Below are 21,782 nucleotides of genomic sequence, written 5' to 3' on the forward strand. Positions count from 1 at the left end.
GTTGATCAAATAAGTCGTCAATTCTCGGCAGTGGATAATGGTTTTTGATGGTAAGTTTGTTCAACTCTCTGTAGTCAATACACAACCTAAATGTACCATCCTTTTTCTTGACAAACAAAACAGGAGCTCCCCATGGTGATGTGCTTGGTCGAATGAAACCACGTTCTAATAGTTCTTGCAGTTGGCTTTGCAGTTCTTTCATCTCGCTGGGTGCGAGTCTATAAGGAGCACGAGCTATTGGTGCAGCTCCTGGTACAAGATCTATTTGAAATTCAACAGATCAATGTGGAGGTAGTCCCGGTAATTCTTTCGAAAATACATCGGGAAATTCTTTTGCGACGGGAACATCATTGATGCTCTTTTCTTCAGTTTGTACTTTCTCGACGTGTGCTAGAACAGCATAGCAACCTTTTCTTATTAGTTTTTGTGCCTTCAAATTATTAATAAGATGTAGCTTCGTGTTTCCCTTTTCTTCGTACACCATTAAGGGTTCTCCTTCTTCTCGTAGAATGCGAATTGCATTTTTATAACATACGATCTCTGCTTTCACCTTCTTCAGCCAGTCCATGCCAACTATTACATCAAAACTCCCTAACTCTACGGGTATCAAATCAATCTTAAATATTTCGCTACCCAGTTTAATTTCTCGATTCCGGCATATATAATCTGCTGAAATTAATTTACCGTTTGCTAATTCGAGTAAAAATTTACTATCCAACGGTGTCAATGGACAACTTAATTTAGCACAAAAATCTCTACTCGTATAGCTTTTATCCGCACCCGAATCAAATAAAACGTAAGCAGATTTATTGTCAATAAGAAACGTACCCGTAACAAGCTCCGGGTCTTCCTGTGCCTCTGCCGCATTAATATTGAAAACTCTTCCACGGCCTTGTCCATTCCTGTTCTCCTGATTCGGGCAATTTCTAATAATGTGGCCCGATTTTCCACATTTATAACAAACTACATTGGCATAACTTGCTCCGACACTACTTGCTCCGCCATTACTCGTTCCGACACCATTTGTTCCTTTTGTTCTGTTAACCCCTGGTCCGTGACCTCACACTTCGCCGTGCTATGACCATTTCTTTTACACTTGTTGTAAAATTTGGTGCAGAACCCCGAGTGATACTTTTCACACCTTTGGCATAGCTGCTTCTGATTGTTGTTGTTGTTGCGGTTGTTATTGTTGTTGGGATGATTGTTGTAGTTGTTGTTGTTGTTGTTGTTGTTGTTGTTGGGCCATTTGTTGTAGTTGCGATTGATGTTGTGATTGTTGGGATAATTGTTGCGATTATTGTTGTAATTGCTGTTGTTGTTGTATTGGTGATTCTTATCACCGTTTTCCTCCCACTTTCTTTTGACTTGCTTCACATTGGCCTCTTCAGCCGCCTGTTCTTTAATTCTTTCCTCAATCTGGTTCACTAGTTTGTGAGCCATTCTACATGCCTGTTGTATGGAGGCGGGCTCGTGTGAACTTATATCTTTTTGGATTCTTTCCGGTAATCCTTTCACAAACGCGTCGATCTTCTCTTCCTCATCTTCGAACGCTCTCGGACATAATAGGCACAATTCTGTGAATCGTCTTTCGTACGTGGTAATATCAAATCCTTGGGTTCGTAACCCTCTAAGTTCTGTCTTGAGCTTATTGACCTCGGTTCTGGGACGGTACTTCTCGTTCATCAAGTGCTTGAATGCTGACCACGGTAGTGCGTAAGCATCATCTTGTCCCACTTGCTCTAGATAGGTATTCCACCATGTTAACGCAGTACCTGTGAAGGTATGCGTAGCGTACTTCACTTTGTCCTCTTCAGTACACTTACTTATGGCAAACACCGATTCGACTTTCTCGGTCCACCGTTTCAATCCAATTGGTCCTTCGGTTCCATCAAATTCCAAAGGTTTGCAGGCAGTGAATTCTTTGTAGGTGCATCCTACACGATTTCTTGCGTCGTTAGCTGCATTGCTAGATTCAGCGTTATTGTTGGTATGTAGCGCAGCCTGTACTGCGGCTATGTTTGCAGCAAGAAAGGTACGAAATTCCTCTTCGTTCATATTCATGGTGTGTCGAGTAGTCGGTGCCATTTCCTTCAAAATAGACAACTGAATCGAGTTAATCATACAGAATATTAAGAGTAGTCAATAGTATTTCGTAGCATAATATGAACTCATTTATAAAAGCTTTTTCTTCATATTAGCGTTTTATAAGTTTAAATTCGGGTACTACCTACCCGTTAAGTTCATACTTATTAGCTAATATACAATTCAACTACTACAATTCCATATGAAAAACTGATTATAATAATATATCACATACAAATATTCTTCAAACTTACAACTTCGCTATATTACATATAACATGAAATATAGTACACTATGATACAGGACAGTTTTGAAGATAAATCTAGTTAATACGCAAGTTGTTCAGCAAAGGAAATAAAGACACGTAATTCATAAGTTCAGAAACAAAACATGCATTCTGGTTTTACTAAGACGACTTCCCATCCTTGGTCTTATGGAAAATAACCGTTATGACCATTGGCTAGGCAGCATGTTGTAACGTCGTCAAAAGGACGAGGGTTTCGTAATGTCCAACAGCCCCGTAATAATCTAAAAACCTTGTTTCTCACCCCAACTACTGAATCCGTCACTTGTGGGAAGGTTTTATTTAAAAGTTGCAATCCGATATTTTTTTTCTCACTTTGGTAAGAAGCGAACATCACTAACCCGTAAGCATAACATGCTTCTTTATGTTGCATGTTAGAAGCTCTTTCTAATTCACGAAATCCTATGTTGGGATATGTTGAGTCAAAATAGGTTATTAACCCGTAGCGTAAAATTGCATTTGGGTTCCCCGCATTTAATGCTTTAAAGAAAACACGGTGTAACTTACGGTCTCCCCAATGTGATATACCCCACCTATCAAAGGAAGGCCTTTTATAAACTAAGGCATTTCCGGAAAGTCTTTCAAATGTTTGACAAGTTAATTTCGCCATAACTAAATGTGCTGATGAATTCTGACCGACTCTAGACAAGATTTCCTCAATCATATCCTCTGGTAGGTCTTCTAAAATATTCGGTTGTCTACCCTTAACGTCCATTTTGTTTTTATACTGTAAAATAGACAAGGATTAGATTCGTAATAACAAACAATACAAGCAATTTTTACATAGAACATAAAATTACAAGCACACTACAATACATATATTACACCACACGAATACAACTATCTTATTCCGACTCGCTCGTTTCTTCTTCTTCGGTTTTGGTTCGTTTTGCCAAGTTTCTAGGGATATATGATGTTCCCCTAATACGAGCCGTCGTTTTCTACATTGGTTTAGAAAAACCTGGTGGTTTAGAGGTTCCCGGGTTATTGTCACAACTTAAGAAATACGGGTGTTGACGATACATATAAAGTTCATCGTGTTTGGAATCAAATTTCTCTATTTTTATGCCCTTTCCCTTATTGTTCTCTTTTGCCTTATTAAATTGTGTTGGGGTAATTTCTATAACATCATCGGAATCCTTGTCGGGATCCGATTCATCGGAGAATTGGTAATCCTCCCAATACTTTGCTTCCTTGGCGGAAATACCATTGACCATAATTAACTTTGGTCGGTTGGTTGAGGATTTTCTTCTACTTAACCGTTTTATTACTTCCCCCACTAGTTCTATTTCTTCTTCCGGTTCCGATTCTTCTTCCGGTTCCGACTCTTCTTCCGGTTCCTCTTCGGGAACTTGTGAATCAGTCCACGAATCATTCCAATTTACATTTGACTCTTCATTATTATTAGGTGAGTCAATGGGACTTGTTCTAGAAGTAGACATCTATCACATAATATCAAACACGTTAAGAGATTAATATATCACATAATATTCACATGTTAAAAATATATAGTTTCCAACAAAAATGTTAAGCAATCATTTTTAAAGAAAACACGGTCGAAGTCCAGACTCACTAATGCATCCTAACAAACTCGATAAGACACACTAATGCAAATTTTCTGGTTCTCTAAGACCAACGCTCGGATACCAACTGAAATGTCCCGTTCATATTGATTATAAACGTTCCATATTAATTGATTTCGTTGCGAGGTTTTGACCTCTATATGAGACGTTTTTCAAAAACTGCATTCAAGAAATATATGTCGATATAATATATTTCTATTGTAAACCATTATGTAATGGTCGTGTGTAAATAGTATATTTTAGATTATCATTATTTGATAATCTACGTAATGCTTTTGAAACCTTTATTGATAAAATAAAGGTTATGGTTGTTTTAAAAATGAATGCAGTCTTTGAAAAACGTCTCATATAGAGGTCAAAACCTCGCAACGAAATCAATTAATATGGAACGTTTATAATCAATATGAACAGGACATTTCACAGGGCATCTACGTCCAGACTCACGGTCGACCGTAGTGCAGCCGCATAGCAGTTTTACGAAGTTAATAATTTATGTATTGGTCTTTTGCTAGAGATAGTGTAGGCTTATGAACTCATGTCGTCTTACATATGATCAAACACTTATTTCTTTTGTGTCATCATCAAAATAAAGTGATTAACTTTTGAATATTATAATTGGATTCTTAACCAACAGTATACATAATACTTTTTATGGAATAATAGAAATGCCAAAGTGTTCGATAAAAGTGTTCGAATGAAGATGTGTTATTCAAAGAGTTACAGATGAGATGTTTCGAATGAATGTAACTACGTGTCAAGGAGGCATCATTAGAATGGCCTTGTTGGTTAGACAATCGATTCGCTTTATTCCAGAGCCACATATAAGATCAGTTCACATCTCAAGTCACATAGAATGTTGTGGTTGTGCATACGCACAAAACTGCACCTCAAGTCTCAATTATGGCATGAGTTTGTATTTCTAATTTTGATGTTATGTACATATATTGGTGTATTCAAATTGTGTAGATTATATATAGTATGCATGTATATGTATATGAATCTTGAAATATAATAAAATTCTTGTGTTTTCTAAAATAAGAATATTGTATCTAAATTATTTCAAGATCGGTTATGAAACAACTATATTTTAATTGTTGTTCATGTCAAATTAATAAGGTAATTTTACATCATTCACGTTATTCGTTCAAAAAATAATTATTAAACAGGTTATTGTCATTTAGAACCTTTATTCAAATTATAAACAATTTCAACGCTTAATCATTCAGTTTTATCAAACACGCCTTAAAGTGTTGCTTGTTTTCAGTCTGCATATATTCTATGTCTTATGTATGGCGCTCGCATATATTTTACTGCAGATTGTTTGTTTTTCTGAAGGCATTAGTTAAAATAATGTCTTATTCTGTTTGAAACTCAAAATATTCTTCTTAGTATTGCACACAGGATTAAGTTATTTTGCAGACATAAAAACAAACGATATTAACTATTTATCGTACAAACATGTACACTATATCTTCTCTACATGCATGGTTCGCATATCTTCAAACTGGAACATCCTAAGAAACAAACAAAGTCTTAAAGTATTACAAGTGATTTAGACTTAAAGTCCAATCAACGAGATTAAATAGTCTATTTGACTAAGCAATTGATCTAGATCCAACTAAAACTCAAATACGTTGTCGGATAAGAAACCAGCCACAAAAAGGCACATGAGAGGCATCAAAAGAGTTGGAGAAAGGAAAGATGAGTCGCGCCGAGACTTGAAGCGGAAAGCAAATAGAATCCGAAGAGCATAGGACATCAAAGCTACTATAGATCCACTACAGTGATCCACCATTGCTGAAAAAATGCAACCCAACCACCGGAAATCAATGTGAGAAAACTAATACCACATCGCATACTCAGCATCACTAAAGTCTATAAAATACTGTGGAACACCTCCTTATACCCCGCATGTAGGCTTGCAACGAAGAAGAGAGCGACAAGTCTGAAATATGTCGCCAGCACTGGAAAAACGATAAAGCGTTGGGAAATAGAAACCAGAAGCAATCTCCAGTGTGAAATGAAACAACATAACCTTTCATGGTCACAAACTCCACACAACACCACTGCAAAGTACGATAGAAGATTACAAATAAGTGGCAACAGGAGGACCACAAACGATAAAAACACAGTGAAAACATCGAAAATTAAGGGAAAATAAAGGAAACGAGAGCTCCGAGAACATGCACCAAAATGAGAGGAGAATTGTTTTTAATTATCTAGATATAGTTGAATATATACGAAGTATTAAAAAATAGACAAGTTAAAAAATAATAATTTATATTGACTTTTAGCCAATTTTTTACTACGTATTATTATACACACATAAACTCAAATCATAATTTTGCTCCAAATTAATTGTTCATTTTGTTATTCGAATATTCGGATATGATTATCTTCTATCCAAATTTCTCATAACTAAAATTTAATTTTTGGGTCTATCATTTTGGCTTCCTTTTAGATCATTTAGAGGTTTCGAGACAATTATTATTTTTGAAGAATGGAGTTCAAGAAAAGTCTCATTTTTGATATCATTCTTGTTTCGCTTTTAATTGGATTTATTATGGATATAGGAAATCTCAAATTAGTTGGTCTTTATAGCTACAAGATTTCATTTATCTTGTTTGTAGTTGTCTAGACTATAAGACCAATCTCATCCAGTTAAAAATTCACGTAAATCTTGTTAATTCTACTTTCTAATATAGTCGTTAATTCAGTAGCTCTCGGAGAGATTTTTGCTACTTTTTAATTATTACACATGTCTTTAAAAAACAATATACTACTCAAATTATTATTGAAAATGTAGGGGCTAAAAACTGATCTTATGCTTAGCGTAGATTCAATCTAGAGGCGAAAAATACTAGACAAAGCTCGACAGACTCTGTCAATCGACCGACAATCAAGTCAGTTTAACTTTTATTTGTACCTCAACGATCGGATTACTCGAACAATATAATAAACGATAACTGAAACAAGCATTCAAAGTAATAATATAAACAACCCAACTCACATGTTCAATACTGTTCAAGACTCAATGACTGAATTAAATGTATAAATCGACTAGAGCTAGAGATTTACAAATACGCACCGACAGAAAATAATAAAATATATAGCAAAAAAGTAATTCCATCTATATTAAACTTTGATGTTACGAACAATACATGTTTTGTCCTGTAACAACCCTACTTTTTCCGTTACTATCGTTACTTGTACGTTAAATATTTAACGGTGATTACATAGTTTATGTGTTTAATTGATTTAAATGCATACATGATCCCAGTGGATTAATTGAATTAAGATGTTTATATTAATTAGTGAACTTGTTTTAGATAACGAAATACTTAGAAAACGACACAATTAAGATAATCGCCTAGAAAGCTTTTCAGTTTACGAAACTCAGAAAAACGATAAAATAATCATTTTTAATAATTATTAACTTTATGTAAAACTTAATTAATTTATTATTTATTTAATGAATTAAACCCGGTGATTTTGTTTCAACGACTAGTTAACGATCCGGAGACCCGGTACTGTTAATGGCACTCGAACCGGACCACGCGTGTACAAGCAAATAGGCAAAACGAGCCCGAGACCCACCCTATATGGGCCATCGGCCGAACCCACCATCACCACCCCCATTTATTTATTGTTTTGGGCTTAAGTGTTAGTTTATGGGTTTAATGAGGCCCTAATCTAAAATATAACTAGTAAGGGTTTTACACTGGATGCTCATTCAACCTAATTTTGGTCGACACCCTCTCCCTCTCCTCTCCTTGTGACCGTCGGCTTACACCACCACCATAACACCATCATCAATCAAAATTAGAACAAGTCTCGTTCTTAAAAGTTGTTGCTTTCTTCATCCTCTACGCGTGTGTACTTGCAATATGTGTTTTAAAGGTATAATTCATAACCCTAATTATTTTAGATCCTATTTTCTTTCAATTACATAGTGTAATGGTGTCTAGTGCTCAATTGATTGCATGTATAGTTGTTATTAGTCGCTAATTTGCTCGATTGTTGACGTTTGTGCGAATCACGAATTTAATTGTTATGAATCTGATCAAATGAGTTTATGTACCGATCTTTTATTGTATCTATATGGATAGATCTCGAAAAAATAATGAATTTGGACTTTGATTTTGCATGATTTCGTTATCGTATGCTTAAGTTATGCTCAATCGAAGTTTTCGTTAGGGTTTTGCATGCTATACGAATTTTACGAAATATATGCTTTATGAATTGGTCATTGAAATGAAAACCATTGAATTCCTTGTTAATAATTACTCAAGTTGGACTCAAGAATCGTGTCAAAAGGTTTTGTATTACTCTCGGTGTGATAAAATGAAAATTAGCGTTTTATATTGAGCTGAAACTGTTTTCGTAGTCACGGGAAATGACCTCACATGAATTATAAGATGATTGAGACCTTGACCTTCTGGAATATGATTATTTATATGTTCCTAAGAATGTTACATTTGTATGATAACTTCTGAAAACGTTGTTTGATATGTGTTTTATGCTACGCTAAATGACATGTCTGAATGTTGTCTAAATCTGAATGGTCGGTAGAGTTATGCAAATATGTACAAATTTGCTAGATGAATGTCTTTGGTTATTTTATCACTAAAACTTTGAAGTGTCTGGAGTAATCTCCAATTTTCCGTTCGTTAAAATCTATTTTCAATATTAAATGAGAATTTTTCAAAAACTGTTGAGCGTGCAGAAACTGATTTGTTAAACCGTAACTACACCCTTTCTGAAACCCAACTTGTAGACATCGTATGAGACCCTGGCTAGGCTTTTTAGAATCATTTTTTAGTCTAGTTATGATCTGGAGTTTTTCATGTTGTCATGATTTATGTGTTATGAATTGTGCTCGTTGTTTGTAAGATGTGCGCATTTTCGATGCCATGCAATAAACCGCGTACGTGTAATTGATGAAATATAAGCTATGACATGTTACTTGACTTAGGATTGACATGTTGACCAAGATTTTATGACCTACTTAGATGTTTGACATTAGTTGACCACATTTACAGAGTTGACTTTTGGTTTTACTTTGGTTGACTTTTGTTGACTTACTTGGACTAGTTTACTTTTATTTGCTTATTGAGATAGTCTGAGCACTAGCACTATGCGTACACTATGGGTTGTCATAGTATGACCTATGTACTTACTCAAGATGACCTATTTGACTAAGTTGCATTTCTCGGTCGTGATTGTCCGACTACCGTACGGTTGTACTAAGAGAATTACTGTGCTTTTGCAAAGGTGAGTCTACAGACCCTACTACTTTTTATATGGGATTAGATAACATGCTTTTTCAAATGTTTGACATATTAGGCACGAGTAACTTAAACGAACATACATATGAGTTCATATCAAAAATTCCTTAGCTTGATTATATTAATTACTTTACGTAAGCTCGACTTATAGGGACAGTACCGTTAGGTTTGACAAACCTCGCCTCAAGGTACGGGGTGCTTATTCTGTTTTAACGTGTACACTTGATTGGTGTGTGCTTAGAAAGGGTAAAAAGAAGACGTGTAGCGCTTTAGCTATCCGCAGGGTTAAAGTCTTATAATCAAGTGCTCATGATAATGTATAATTTTTACGATGTTTTTCAGAAATCTCGTGGCCTAACTCACGATAAATGCTTTACTAAACATGTATATTCACTCAACGTTTTCGTTGACATTTTTCATGTTTTTATCTCAGGTCCTTAGAGGTATGCTTCCGCTTGCTGAAGTTGTCATGTTTGCTTACTGCTAGTACTGGAGTGAAGTCCAGCATATTTTATCATTTCTATTTCAAGAACTTATATTCACATTGAAAACCGTTTGTTTCAAATAATGTTTTGGGATTACTTAAGTTGGTCATTTATGTCAACTGCTTTTCAGGATTATTTTTACATTTAATGACTTTACCTTTTGAAAGTTAATGCGAATACTTTTCGGAAACGTCCCATATAGAGGGCGTGACCATTAACTGTGGGACCAGAGTTAATACGCCGTTAGTGGATTCTGACGGGGTATTACATATCCCTTCATGGATTTCTTTTTGTTGGATACTAAAATAGATTCCTTGTGCAAGTACAATACAGAGTATTTTGTGTAAAAGAATTTTGAACTATTTCATTAAAATTGTATTGCATTAAAAATTAAAATCTAGAGTATATCTGTTTATTATTTGATCTAGTTAAAGACCCGACGTATCGCGGGTTTTGTGAAATGATGATATTATAAGACAATTTTAACCTTGATAACACAAATAAACAATATCATATTTTGAAAATTCAAATGTAAAAAAATGATGTTCAAATTAAAGTAACGGGCTTAATAACAACTCAATAATCAAATACACGATGTCATATAGTTGTTATATAGCACATAAAATATATAATTACAAAGTATCTGCTTTAGAAAGTTCATTTTTTTTAGTTGTATTTTCTTGTTAAGTTGTGTCACTTTGTGTTCCAATCACTTAGTTGTATTTCCTTGTTAAAACAGAACTTCAAACTTTTCACCATTTAATCAATGCTAAACATAAAGTCTAAGCTTATGATCTAGGCAAAATGGACAGATTTAGTAGAAAGGTCAAAAATTTATAATGTAGCGAAGCTCGTAGTTACAATAATTCTTTTGTCTCAAGTTTTTTTTTATTTATGTAATTAGTGTGTCAAATATGAATAATAGAAATATTCTATTATATTTTGAATTAACTTATTTAGGGGTTTTTTTTATGTATAATACATTCATTTTGGATGACTTTCAATTTCTTTTACCCATTTGCTTGTAAGTTATGTACTTGTTTGACCCGCCAACTATAAAGCATGACCCAAATCAACTCATTTGTAATTAGTGGGCTGACATTTCAACCAAACCAAGATATATGCTTTAACATTTTTATTTTTACCTGTGCATCTATTAAGCGGTGAATTGCCTTCTTGTTTGATTCTTGAAGTTCGCCAGCTAATAATATCTCATCTAATACATAATAAGCCTACAACACCATGAATAATAAGGAATTGATTAAGTGTGAAAAACCGTAAAGGACTACAAAAAAGTATACAGCAACTAATATACATAAGCGTTTATTAATGATGCCCATATTTAAGTCAATATCCAGTTGGGTCGAATTAATAAATATGCAAACCAATTAACACCAAGATATAAGAAAATATACCTTATGAAAATGGAAGATCAAGTCTAGCTCACAAACCTAGCAATAGATATTTAAAAAAAGAATCAACATCCAAACAACAAAGCAAAACGTAGTTATGATATTTCATTCTTTAAAATTTTGGTGACTTACACTTCCAAAGTAACGATCGAGAGTTTCAACAAAATATGGAATAATTTCAAGGATATCCAATTCATTATCATCCTGGTTAACGCACATACCTAAGTACAGGCTGGCATATCTAAGACAGTCAAACACAAAACTCTGACCACATGAAACTGTTGACTTTTGGAAAATTGACATCATGTTTAACCCATGCCACCCATTTGACCCATCATTTTAGCATAACGTTTTCAATTTTGACCTGTTTGAGTTAAAACACATCCCAAAATTCACCTATTCAGTAGTAAATGAGTCAGAATTACCACCTCCAATGCAGATAGAAGGGTAGTCCAGTGATACCTCTTATAAACAACTTTAAATCCTTTCCACTCAACAAAGTTGCAAAGCTTTGAGCCTCGTGTTAGAATCAGCCCATTGAGCTCTCGTATGACCTATATATATATATATATATATATATATATATATATATATATATATATATATATATATATATATATATATATGTATATATATATATATATATATATGTATATGTATATGTATATATATATATATATATATATATATATGTATATAACCCATTGAGCTCTCGTATGACCTATATATATATATATATATATATATATATATATATATATATATATAGTTTACAACAATAAATACCATACAAATTGAGTTATCGAAATATCAATCAGTAGTTTAAGATTGCTATCAGTTATGGTTATAAAACCTTTATTTTGTCATGAATCAAACACATTTATGAAATTAGACAAATAACTAAACCTTTATAGGCAAAAGAACCGGATTTGTAACCTTTATAGTTCATTTCTGGGAATAAGGTGAATACCATTTTGCTAACCTAACTTTTCCTTGCGGGCTTAATAATAGAACAAAATGAATCTGCAATGAAGAACAAATATTAGATGTAGGCATATGTTGTAGCCTGTATGTAACATAATAAATATCTACTGATTCCGTACAAAATAACAACACCACAGAATATACCAATGCTCCGAACTTAAGAAATAAAAAGTTGGAAATCTTAACTAATTTTTCATTATCAAAGTAAGCCCGAGTACGTACTAAATATTAAAATCAACATACGTGACTTCCTAAAAAATATTCACAAAATCATAATAGAACAACATATACATATGGAAACAATAACTAATACAGAGAAAGACAGAACCTTTCTTCTTCGATCAGGCTGCATCTCAGGGACAACACATCAAACACCTCTCGGGAAAATTGCATCAAACGCCTGTCGAGAAATTGTTCTAATTTTTAATTTTAAAAATAAATTTATGCATTAACATAAAGATATCATAATAAAATTAGGGAAAGCGCAAACCTCTTCGGCTTCAAAGAACTATCCACCCTTCTTTTTATTCTTCTCAGCTTGTTTGGAGAAATATTTGTCATCATTCATTCTCCACCCTTACCCAAACACTCAAATACCATTAATCTTGAAGGGACCTGCAATTCTGAGTATACCTCATGGTGAACATCGAAAAAATTTCTTCAAATCAAGTCATTAGAAGAACATCATTAATAAATCATCATGTTCTATTTGATTTCCTGGAGAGAAAAAAACACGATCTGTATGTAATATCAAACCTAAACACGATTGGGTATCCAAAATTGATGAAGAAATCGTCTGGAAAAATGAGGTGATTAAGGAATTGAAAGAGGATTCAGAGTTCTTATGGATTCAAAATTTAAATTCTTGATTGAAGAGATATAGATGGCGTACAAGAAAAGAGGTAAAAGAGGATAGCACGCGTGATTTTGAAGTGGCATAAGTTTTTTGTTTTTCTGTTTCAAGGAGCACGCGTGTTTTTTTTAATTAAAGAGATTTTTTTATTTAAAAATAATTTAATATATGACATCATATACATGGGCTGAAAATTTTTCTATATATTTTTTTTTTTTTGATTTTTTTTTCAAAGAAGGTTAAGGCTTTTTAATGATGTCATCATTATAGCCTAATATAAAATTAGAATAGATTTGATTGTCAAAATCTAATGTAAAAGTAATCAATATGAGTTAACGAGGTGATCCAAATTTTTATATAATGTTCAATCTGTATAGTTTTATAGTAATATTATAGTAATAATAATAATAATATTTTATTCTTGATTATTTAATTGTTTTGTGTGGTAATTTTCAAGCTGTTAGTACTTTAACACTCTATCTCTAACTGAACATAAAAGATAAGGAAAAATAAATAAAGAAGAAGAGGAAAGTACCAAAGGGCTTGTAGTTCACCGATATCAAAGAAACTCATCAACTTTGAGATTGTAAATTCGAATCTCGTCCGGAACAATAAAGATCTGTTAGCTATGTTCGAAAAAAAGAAGAGAAAACTTGGTAAGACGGAGAAATATGTTTGGTTGGAATGATGAGAAAATAATGGAAATAAAAAAATATGTTTACACCATATACAATGGTATACAAAGGTGAGTATGATGTGATTGTTGGATATGTGAAGGATATTAAAACAACAAGGAAAGGAAGAAAAAAAAGGCTGATTTGGATTTTGCCGTGGAGGCGCGGCGCGACCTTTCTAGGAGCGGCGCGCCTAGTGCCTGACGAGGAAGTTTCCAAAATCGAGTTTTCTTGTTCCCTAAGTTGTTTCCTTGCCAATATAAACATCTCATTGTAACTGTAAATGTGTGCACGAAAAATAATAGTGAAAATCTCTGGTTTGCGCCCGTGGAGTAAACCATTCTCCATGTTTGGAGTTGGGATATAACCACGTTAAATCCCGTGTCGTTTATTTATCGTTTCATGCTTTATTTTATCGTTTGTCGTTGTGGGTTTGGTGATTGGTTTAAATCACCTGTCTTGTTGGGTCCATAATTCCTAACAAGTGGTATCAGAGCTAGGTTTCGAGTGGGAGCGATGGCGATTTGAAAGCATGGTGAACGAACGAAGGGTTTTGTACAACATGTATCGAGATCAAAGGGCTTAGTTGAAGAGATCGCGAAGAACTCATGAGTATGTCTATTTACTCAGGAGATAATCTTTTAAAATTGGTCTATGATTATAATAGGTTATCATGGTGGTTCGCGGTGGTAACGGAGTCGGTGGTCGGATCGATAGGTTTTGTTGTAGAAGAGAGATTTTTTGAAATTCGGAATTCTGGCGCAGCTGTGGTAGGAAATTTGTAACGGTTTCGTTAACTGTTGAATCTCCATGATATTTTAACCGTAGGTGGAGGACTTAAAGATCTGGTCGTATACCAAATTTGAAAGTGATCAGACGGTTGAATTGGGAGATAAAATTTTCTGAAGTTGCAGTAACTCGATTTGAGGTTTAATTGCAGAGCTGTGGTCGAAAATTCATAGAGGGTTCGTTAACCGTCGGATCGTCGTGAAACTTTTTCTGTAGGTGGTAGACATGTAGATCTAAAACATATCCAAGTTTCTTAGCGATCGGACCGTTCAATTTGGAGTTATATTTTTTGAATTTTGCAGTCCCCGGGAAAAACCCTTTTGGGGTTTGCTTGCGCAGCTGTGCGAGAAAATTAATTGTGGGTTTGTCTACCGTTGATCGACTTGACTTTTAGGCTGGTGATTCTACACACATAGATCTAGTTGTGGTAAAAATTCAAGGTTGATCGGACCGTTGGATTCTCAGATATGATTTTTCAAATTTGGGCAGTTTAAGGGTTAAACCTTTTCGGGTTTGATGACGCCAGTGCGAGACGGTTTTGTCTCGTGAAACTTCGAGTGATACGACCTGTTTTTTTTTCGGGGATGTGGGTTTGTTATGGGAGTTCAGGAGGTTGTTTTTATCTCGGGTTAGAGCAATTGGATAACAAACAAGATGCATCGAGTCGAAGTCGACAGTGGGAGTTATCGGGGAAGTTTGTTGCTTGCGTGGTTATGAAACTGGGTGACCAAACGTATGGTCGGATATTCCAAGATGATTGGGATACTATGGAACTTGAGCTTTCTAGGATCGTTGAGGGTGTCGGGTACTCGGTTGAGTTTAGTAATCGACGGAAGTTATCGAGCTAGTGGGAGTTAGTCAACTAGTAGAGTGGTAGAGATAATTATACGACGTTGTTCTCCAAAGTTCTCAAGATTAGTGTGATGATTCCGAGTAACATTAGAGCTTCGAGTACTTGTTTTACTCTCCGATAGCAAAGAAATTTGTGACTGACTGGTGATACGAACCAAGTTTCTTCTCCAGTAGCCGCGGTTTTATTTCTTACACGTACAGTGGGAACGTGCTTGGGATGAGAAGATGGGTTTATGAAATTCATAGCTATGAGAAAGTCAGTGTACCAGCGAGAAAGCGAAAAGTTGAAAAGTTAGTAGATTTCGAGGTTGTGACTGTGTTCTCACTAGAGCCTTGATGAAGAGTCTACGAGGGCGTCTGTTAGATTTTCTGATTTGGAAAGGAAAATCATAGATAGACGGTGAAATCCTGTACGAGGGTGATCATTGACATGTGTGCTCGGGATTGGACATGTCTAGAGTGATTGATGAGGCGGTGTAGTCTCATGAAGAATCCTATAACTGAAGAGTCGCATACTTCAGTTGGTCTTCTAGTGTAAGAAGATGATCTTCGTGTTAGATGATGGTGGCGATAGAAACCGAGATGGCCCAAGCTAGTAACTAAGAGATTGGATTATCGCTCAGCGGTGTTTTTTGGTGTTGAAAGACTTCACTTGCTCGTAGAATAACGAGTGAAGTACGGCGTGATTCGGGTGTCTCATACGGCGGTATCAAAAGGAGTTGGTAATCGGCTAATCTGGAGTTATTGTGGGTTTTGTTAAAGAAACATAGTGACGGGTTGACGAAGGTTGTGTTTAGGTCATCCTTCAAGTGGGAGATTGTTGGATATGTGAAGGATATCAAAACAACAAGGAAAAGAAGGGAAAAAAAGGATGATTTTGGATTTTGCCGTGAAGGCGTGGCGCGGGCTTTCTAGGCGCGACGCGGCTAGTGCATGACGAGGAAGTTTTCAAAATCGAGTTTTCTTGTTCCCTAAGTTGTTTCCTTGCCTATATAAACATCTCATTGTAACCTGTAAATGTGTGCACGAAAAATAATAGTGAAAATCTCTAGGTTTGCGCCCGTGGAGTAAACCCTTCTCCGTGTTTGGAGTTGGGATATAACCACGTTAAATCCCGTGTCGTTTATTTATCGTTTCATGCTTTATTTTATAGTTTGTCGTTGTGGGTTTGGTGATTGGTTTAATTCACCTGTCTTGTTGGGTCCATAATTCCTAACAGTGATAAAGTAATAAAAGGTTTTCGAGTATACGCTTTAATGGCTTTTGACATTATGATGATGTGCATGATCGAGAGTGAACCGGTTACGGTTAATTCAGTTAATTTGAACAAAATCCTGCGCACACCGGTTTATAATAAGAAACCTCAAAAACGTAAGAAGAAATTGGTTCAAGGCGTCGAAATTAAAGAATTTGGCGTGTTCATAAAATATATTTGATATTTGAGTTCATTTATTCCGGTTTCTAGTTGTGTAGCTTATTTTGGTTTCGTAGCTAGTTACTTTTGTTTAGTTTGTTATTGGGTTGGACATTTGTTTAGGTTTAGGTTAAGTGATGCTCGGTATATATAGTTTGTTTGATAGCCGCTTTCTAGGTACGAGCCTCATTGGAGTTACTTCTTTTGTATCTTTCGTTGAATTCGTTTTCTTTTCGAAAGATTTTTCTGTTTTTTTATAAAAGTTCTCGTTATGATATAGATTATGAGAAGATTATGATATAGATCCCACTTAAAGAGGAAATAGATCCCACTTAAAGAGGAAATAGCTATAAAAATAAAAGAAGAAAAATGATAAACGTAGTCCTAACTACGTTTAAACATACTCTATATATATTAATTTCATATTTATAACCAATAGTTGTAATGAATAACACTAATATTAAAATTATATAGGGAAAGTCGATATTAAAATAAGAATAGTTATGCTTTGCGATGAATTCAACACAGTTTCAAAATTATAATATGTTATACTTAAACGTAGCTCTAAGAGCCACTCTTAGCATTCTCTATAAAAGAAATACACCGTGAACGTTCTAGAAATTTGTTTTCCTTTTTGCACAACACCTTATAAATTATTATGCATAAACACCCGGTGTGGGCATTCATCACCTTCACAATGCTTCAGCGGTGGAGATGGTCATAATTAAGATATGTTCGATCTCAAGCTGGAATGAAGATTAAAGAATGATTTTTTTTAGATTAAGGGTTCTTTTCTGGATACCTTATTTTTATCTTGTTACAGAATACTCATTTGTATAGGGTATAAACAGATTGTGAGCTCGTTTCATTAGACTTTCTAGTCGTCAACAAATGATGTGTAAGATGTCGAGGTGAACAATGTTGAGAAGATGAATTGACGAAACGTAGTCGAATCATGAACCACAAATTGTGAAATGAAACACCTAAAATACATATTGATTTGCGTGCAACACGTTAGGTTAGGACTACAAAATCCAAACAAAATGGAATTTAGAAAAATGAAACGAAAAATCTGTTGGAGTTGAAGAAGGAATTAAACAATAAATGGAATTAACATGTGATTGGTAAAACAAAAAAGATTGCATGTGGCTCGTGAACTGTTGTTCTAATACGTGACATAATTGATCGAGGCTTTTTGGAGTGAAAGGAAATTAACAAGTCACGTGTGGGACTTGAAGTCACTATTGGTAACATTATCTTTAATTGTAAAGCCTTCTACATACAAGAATTGTGTTACAATTTGGTAGTCTTGAATTATTACTCCATATATAATTAGGACTCGTAATTAGATTTGTGTGGTTCGGTTCTAGAATATCCTGACTTGCTCTCTAAGCTATTATTTTCTCCTATAAATAACCCATATGTAACCTGTAAATTGTACCCACAAATTTCAATAATAAGAATACTCTTTGGTTGGCCGTGGATTAAACCAATAGCAATATTGGATATAACCACGTTATATTCTTGTGTTCTTTTACGTTCTTGCAATTTATTTTCTTTGTTCACTTGAATTATTTGTTTATTGTTCGTGGGTTTGATAACTTGGGGTTATCAAGTTCTTGTTGAGGCTCACTAATATTCCTAACAAGTGGTATCAAGAGCTCGGGTTACGAGTATTTTCGGGAACAATGGCTGATAAAAGTGATGTGAAGATAGATCGGTTTGATGGGATCGATTTTAGCTTTTGGAAGATGCAAATTGAAGATCTACTATATCAAAAGAAGCTTTACCAACCACTAACTCGTGTTAAACCGGAAGAGATAGCTCAAGGCGAGTGGGAGTTATTGGATAGGCAAACTCTAGGAGTTATTCGACTTTCTCTGACCAAGAACGTTGCTTACAACATCATTGGTGAAACCACAACGGCGAGATTGCTTGCGGCTTTATCTAACATATATGAAAAGCCATCCTCTTTAAACAAGGTTTTCTTGATAAGGCAATTGGTGAATGCTAGGATGAAGGAGAGTTCTTCGGCGACGGATCATGTGAACGAATTTAATTTAATTTTGACCCGGTTGAAATCGGTTGATATTAAATTCGATGATGAGCTACAAGCGCTTTTTTTTTGCAATCTTCGTTACCCGATAGTTGGGCCGGTACACTAACAGCGGTTAGTGGTTCATCTGGAACTACTAAGCTCACCTTTGAAGGAATCCGTGATTTGATTCTTAGCGAAGGTATTCGTAGGAGAGATTCAAATGGGAGTTCGGGTTCGGTTCTAAGTGTTAGTCGGGGAAGAACTAGGTCAAGAAGTCCGTCAAGGAGCATGAACGTGGTGTGTTGGAATTGTCAACAAGTTGGTCACTATAAGTCAAAGTGCCCGAGTGTAACATCCTCAGACATGGCTTAGATGTAAGATGACTATTTTGCCCTTAGGCATAATTATTTGATTATTTATGCTTTTATTTTATTTAAATATGTAATGTTATTTTATTATTTTGTTAAGACCAGTTTGTGACAAGGGTCACATGAAACGACTCAACCCGTCGTAATTCCGGTCTATAAAAGTTTTCTTTTTAACGTGACAATATATATATATATATATATATATATATATATATATATATATATATATATATATATATATATATATATATATATATATATATATATATATATCATTAGCCCATTTATGTTTACGAAAACATCATCATTACAATATTAAGTTTAAACATCTTTAAAACATACAACACATGAATTAAGTTTACACAACAGGAATACAACCCGGGACCCATTTGACGTATCCAAAAGATAGATCATGACCCGAATAGTTCACTTTACAACCGAACCGAGCATGGTGATTGGGAACGCTACCCAATCCTAATCAAAGTCTAAAGCAATCCGTAAATCACTAGTCCCCAAGCAAACCCAAGCCGCCACTTGCTTGCAACCTATAAAAATATAAACAACGAGAGGGTAAGCTAATTGCTTAGTGAATGCAATACTTATACATATACATATATAGTTTATCTACACGCATCCACTTACAAATACCATGCAAACAACGCATAAACGAGCTAGCAACATCAAACATACAACTAACAACAACATTAGTATATAATTCACCACGAATATAAGCTAGACATAACAAGGCATGAACATACTTAACCATTCCCTCACTTTGGTACTACCGACTTGTAGTCGACCATTAGCATCGAGTCCAACTCGTATTGATGCCACCGTCTCGTGCATCATCATAAGGTGTCACCGACTTGTAAATCACCTACCACGACATAAGGGGTCACCGACTTGTGAACCACCATGAGGTGTCACCGACTTGTGAATCACCATAGGGTGTCACCGACTTGTGAATCACTCACCAAGACATACGAGGTCACCGACTTGTGAACCTCCACGAGGTGTCACTGACTTGTGAATAACGATAGGGTGTCACTGACTTGTGAATCACCCACCAAGACATATGAGGTCACCAACTTGTGAACCTCCATGAGGTGTCACCGACTTGTGAATCACCATAGGGTGTCATCGACTTGTGAATCACCCACCAAGACACTACCGACTCGTAGTTCTCATCACGCATACTATCAATAAGTCACCGACTTGTGACATAACACCAATACTCACGATGTGGCACCGAAGACCCACATCGCGTACGAGTAAATAAACTACATACATACATGTATAAATATTCCACTCACCTTAGCGCCTCGATGAATGCAACTGAATAATCCGCAACTCGCCAATGGAATGTACCTATTCCATTTATCACATAACACACAACACAATTAGGGCGGATTAAAAATCAACCCAAATTGACACTTAGTGCAATTTGACCCAAATACACTTCCAAGCACAAACCGCGCTCAAACTAACCAATAATCACTAATACAAGTGAAAATGGTCCTAATACACCAATTATCCAAATCGTAAGTGTTAAACACGTGTCTTACCCAATTTGACACATCAACCCTAATTTTGACCCATTTCAAAATTAGTCAACCAAATACACCCAAATGGGTTTCAATACTTCCATAATCACTAAACCTAGTGATTAAACCCGATTTACAAGCCTTAAACTTGCCCAAGACATCAACCAACCCAAACTCCACCAACGACACTATAAAACCCGACTACTAGCATTACTAAACTCACTTCATGAGTTTAAATGGGTTTCTCAATAAATCAAGTTCAAACCCTAACTTGAATATCAAATCAAACAATGAAATTCGGAGTTTGAACTTACCACAACAATCAAAACATAGCTAGGAGCGAGATGAACAACTTTAACACTTGAGCTTTCACCCGAATCAACCTTCTTCTTTCCCGAATCGAGCTCTCTCTCTCTCTCTCTCTCTAAAATTGGGTTTATCTCTCTAAAAATGGTTGGGGGTGTTTGTGTGTGTGAGATATGAGTTAGAGATAAGCTTTGGAACTGATCTCAAGCATATAACCCGTTCCCCAAGTGAAAAGACATAAATACCCCCATTTTAAACCCAAAAACGAGTTCAAAATAGTCAATCAGCACATCCGTCGTGTTTTGCAACTACGGGTCGCGTTTTGCGACACCTCAAACACAACAAACCATAGTGAAACGCGATGAAGTGACCAGGAGTCGAGATTTAAGCCTATCACATTTTGGTCATGTCTGTCGCGTTCCGTGACAGACTGGAACGCGATATACTCACTTAAAACACGATGATACAAGTTCTTAGAAGTTTAGGGACTGAAGTTGTCTGATTCTGATTCTGATATAAAATCCGAAAATGCATAAGTGTTAGGTAGACTTTCAGTGACACTTTCTGATGCACACTTTTACTGGCATTTTCTACTGACACTTTCTGACTACACTTTCTGATGTATTAAAATTCAGGGTGAAATGTCCCGTTCTTATTGATTAAAAACGTTCCATATTAATTGATTTCGTTGCGAGGTTTTGACCTCTATATGAGACGTTTTTCAAAGACTGCATTCATTTTAAAACAAACCATAACCTTTATTTCATCAATAAAGGTTTAAAAAAACTTTACGTAGATTATCAAAT

At 35.2% G+C, this 21,782-nt stretch overlaps 1 pseudogene; it reads right to left on the minus strand.

Moving 5' to 3' along the window:
• Nucleotides 1–5,468: 5,468 nt before the first annotated feature.
• On the minus strand, nucleotides 5,469–21,227 carry LOC139875840 (AP-1 complex subunit sigma-2-like; annotated as a pseudogene).
• Nucleotides 21,228–21,782: the final 555 nt, after the last annotated feature.

This window comes from Rutidosis leptorrhynchoides, chromosome 11, assembly GCF_046630445.1.
Source record: "Rutidosis leptorrhynchoides isolate AG116_Rl617_1_P2 chromosome 11, CSIRO_AGI_Rlap_v1, whole genome shotgun sequence".
NCBI lineage: Eukaryota > Viridiplantae > Streptophyta > Magnoliopsida > Asterales > Asteraceae > Rutidosis > Rutidosis leptorrhynchoides.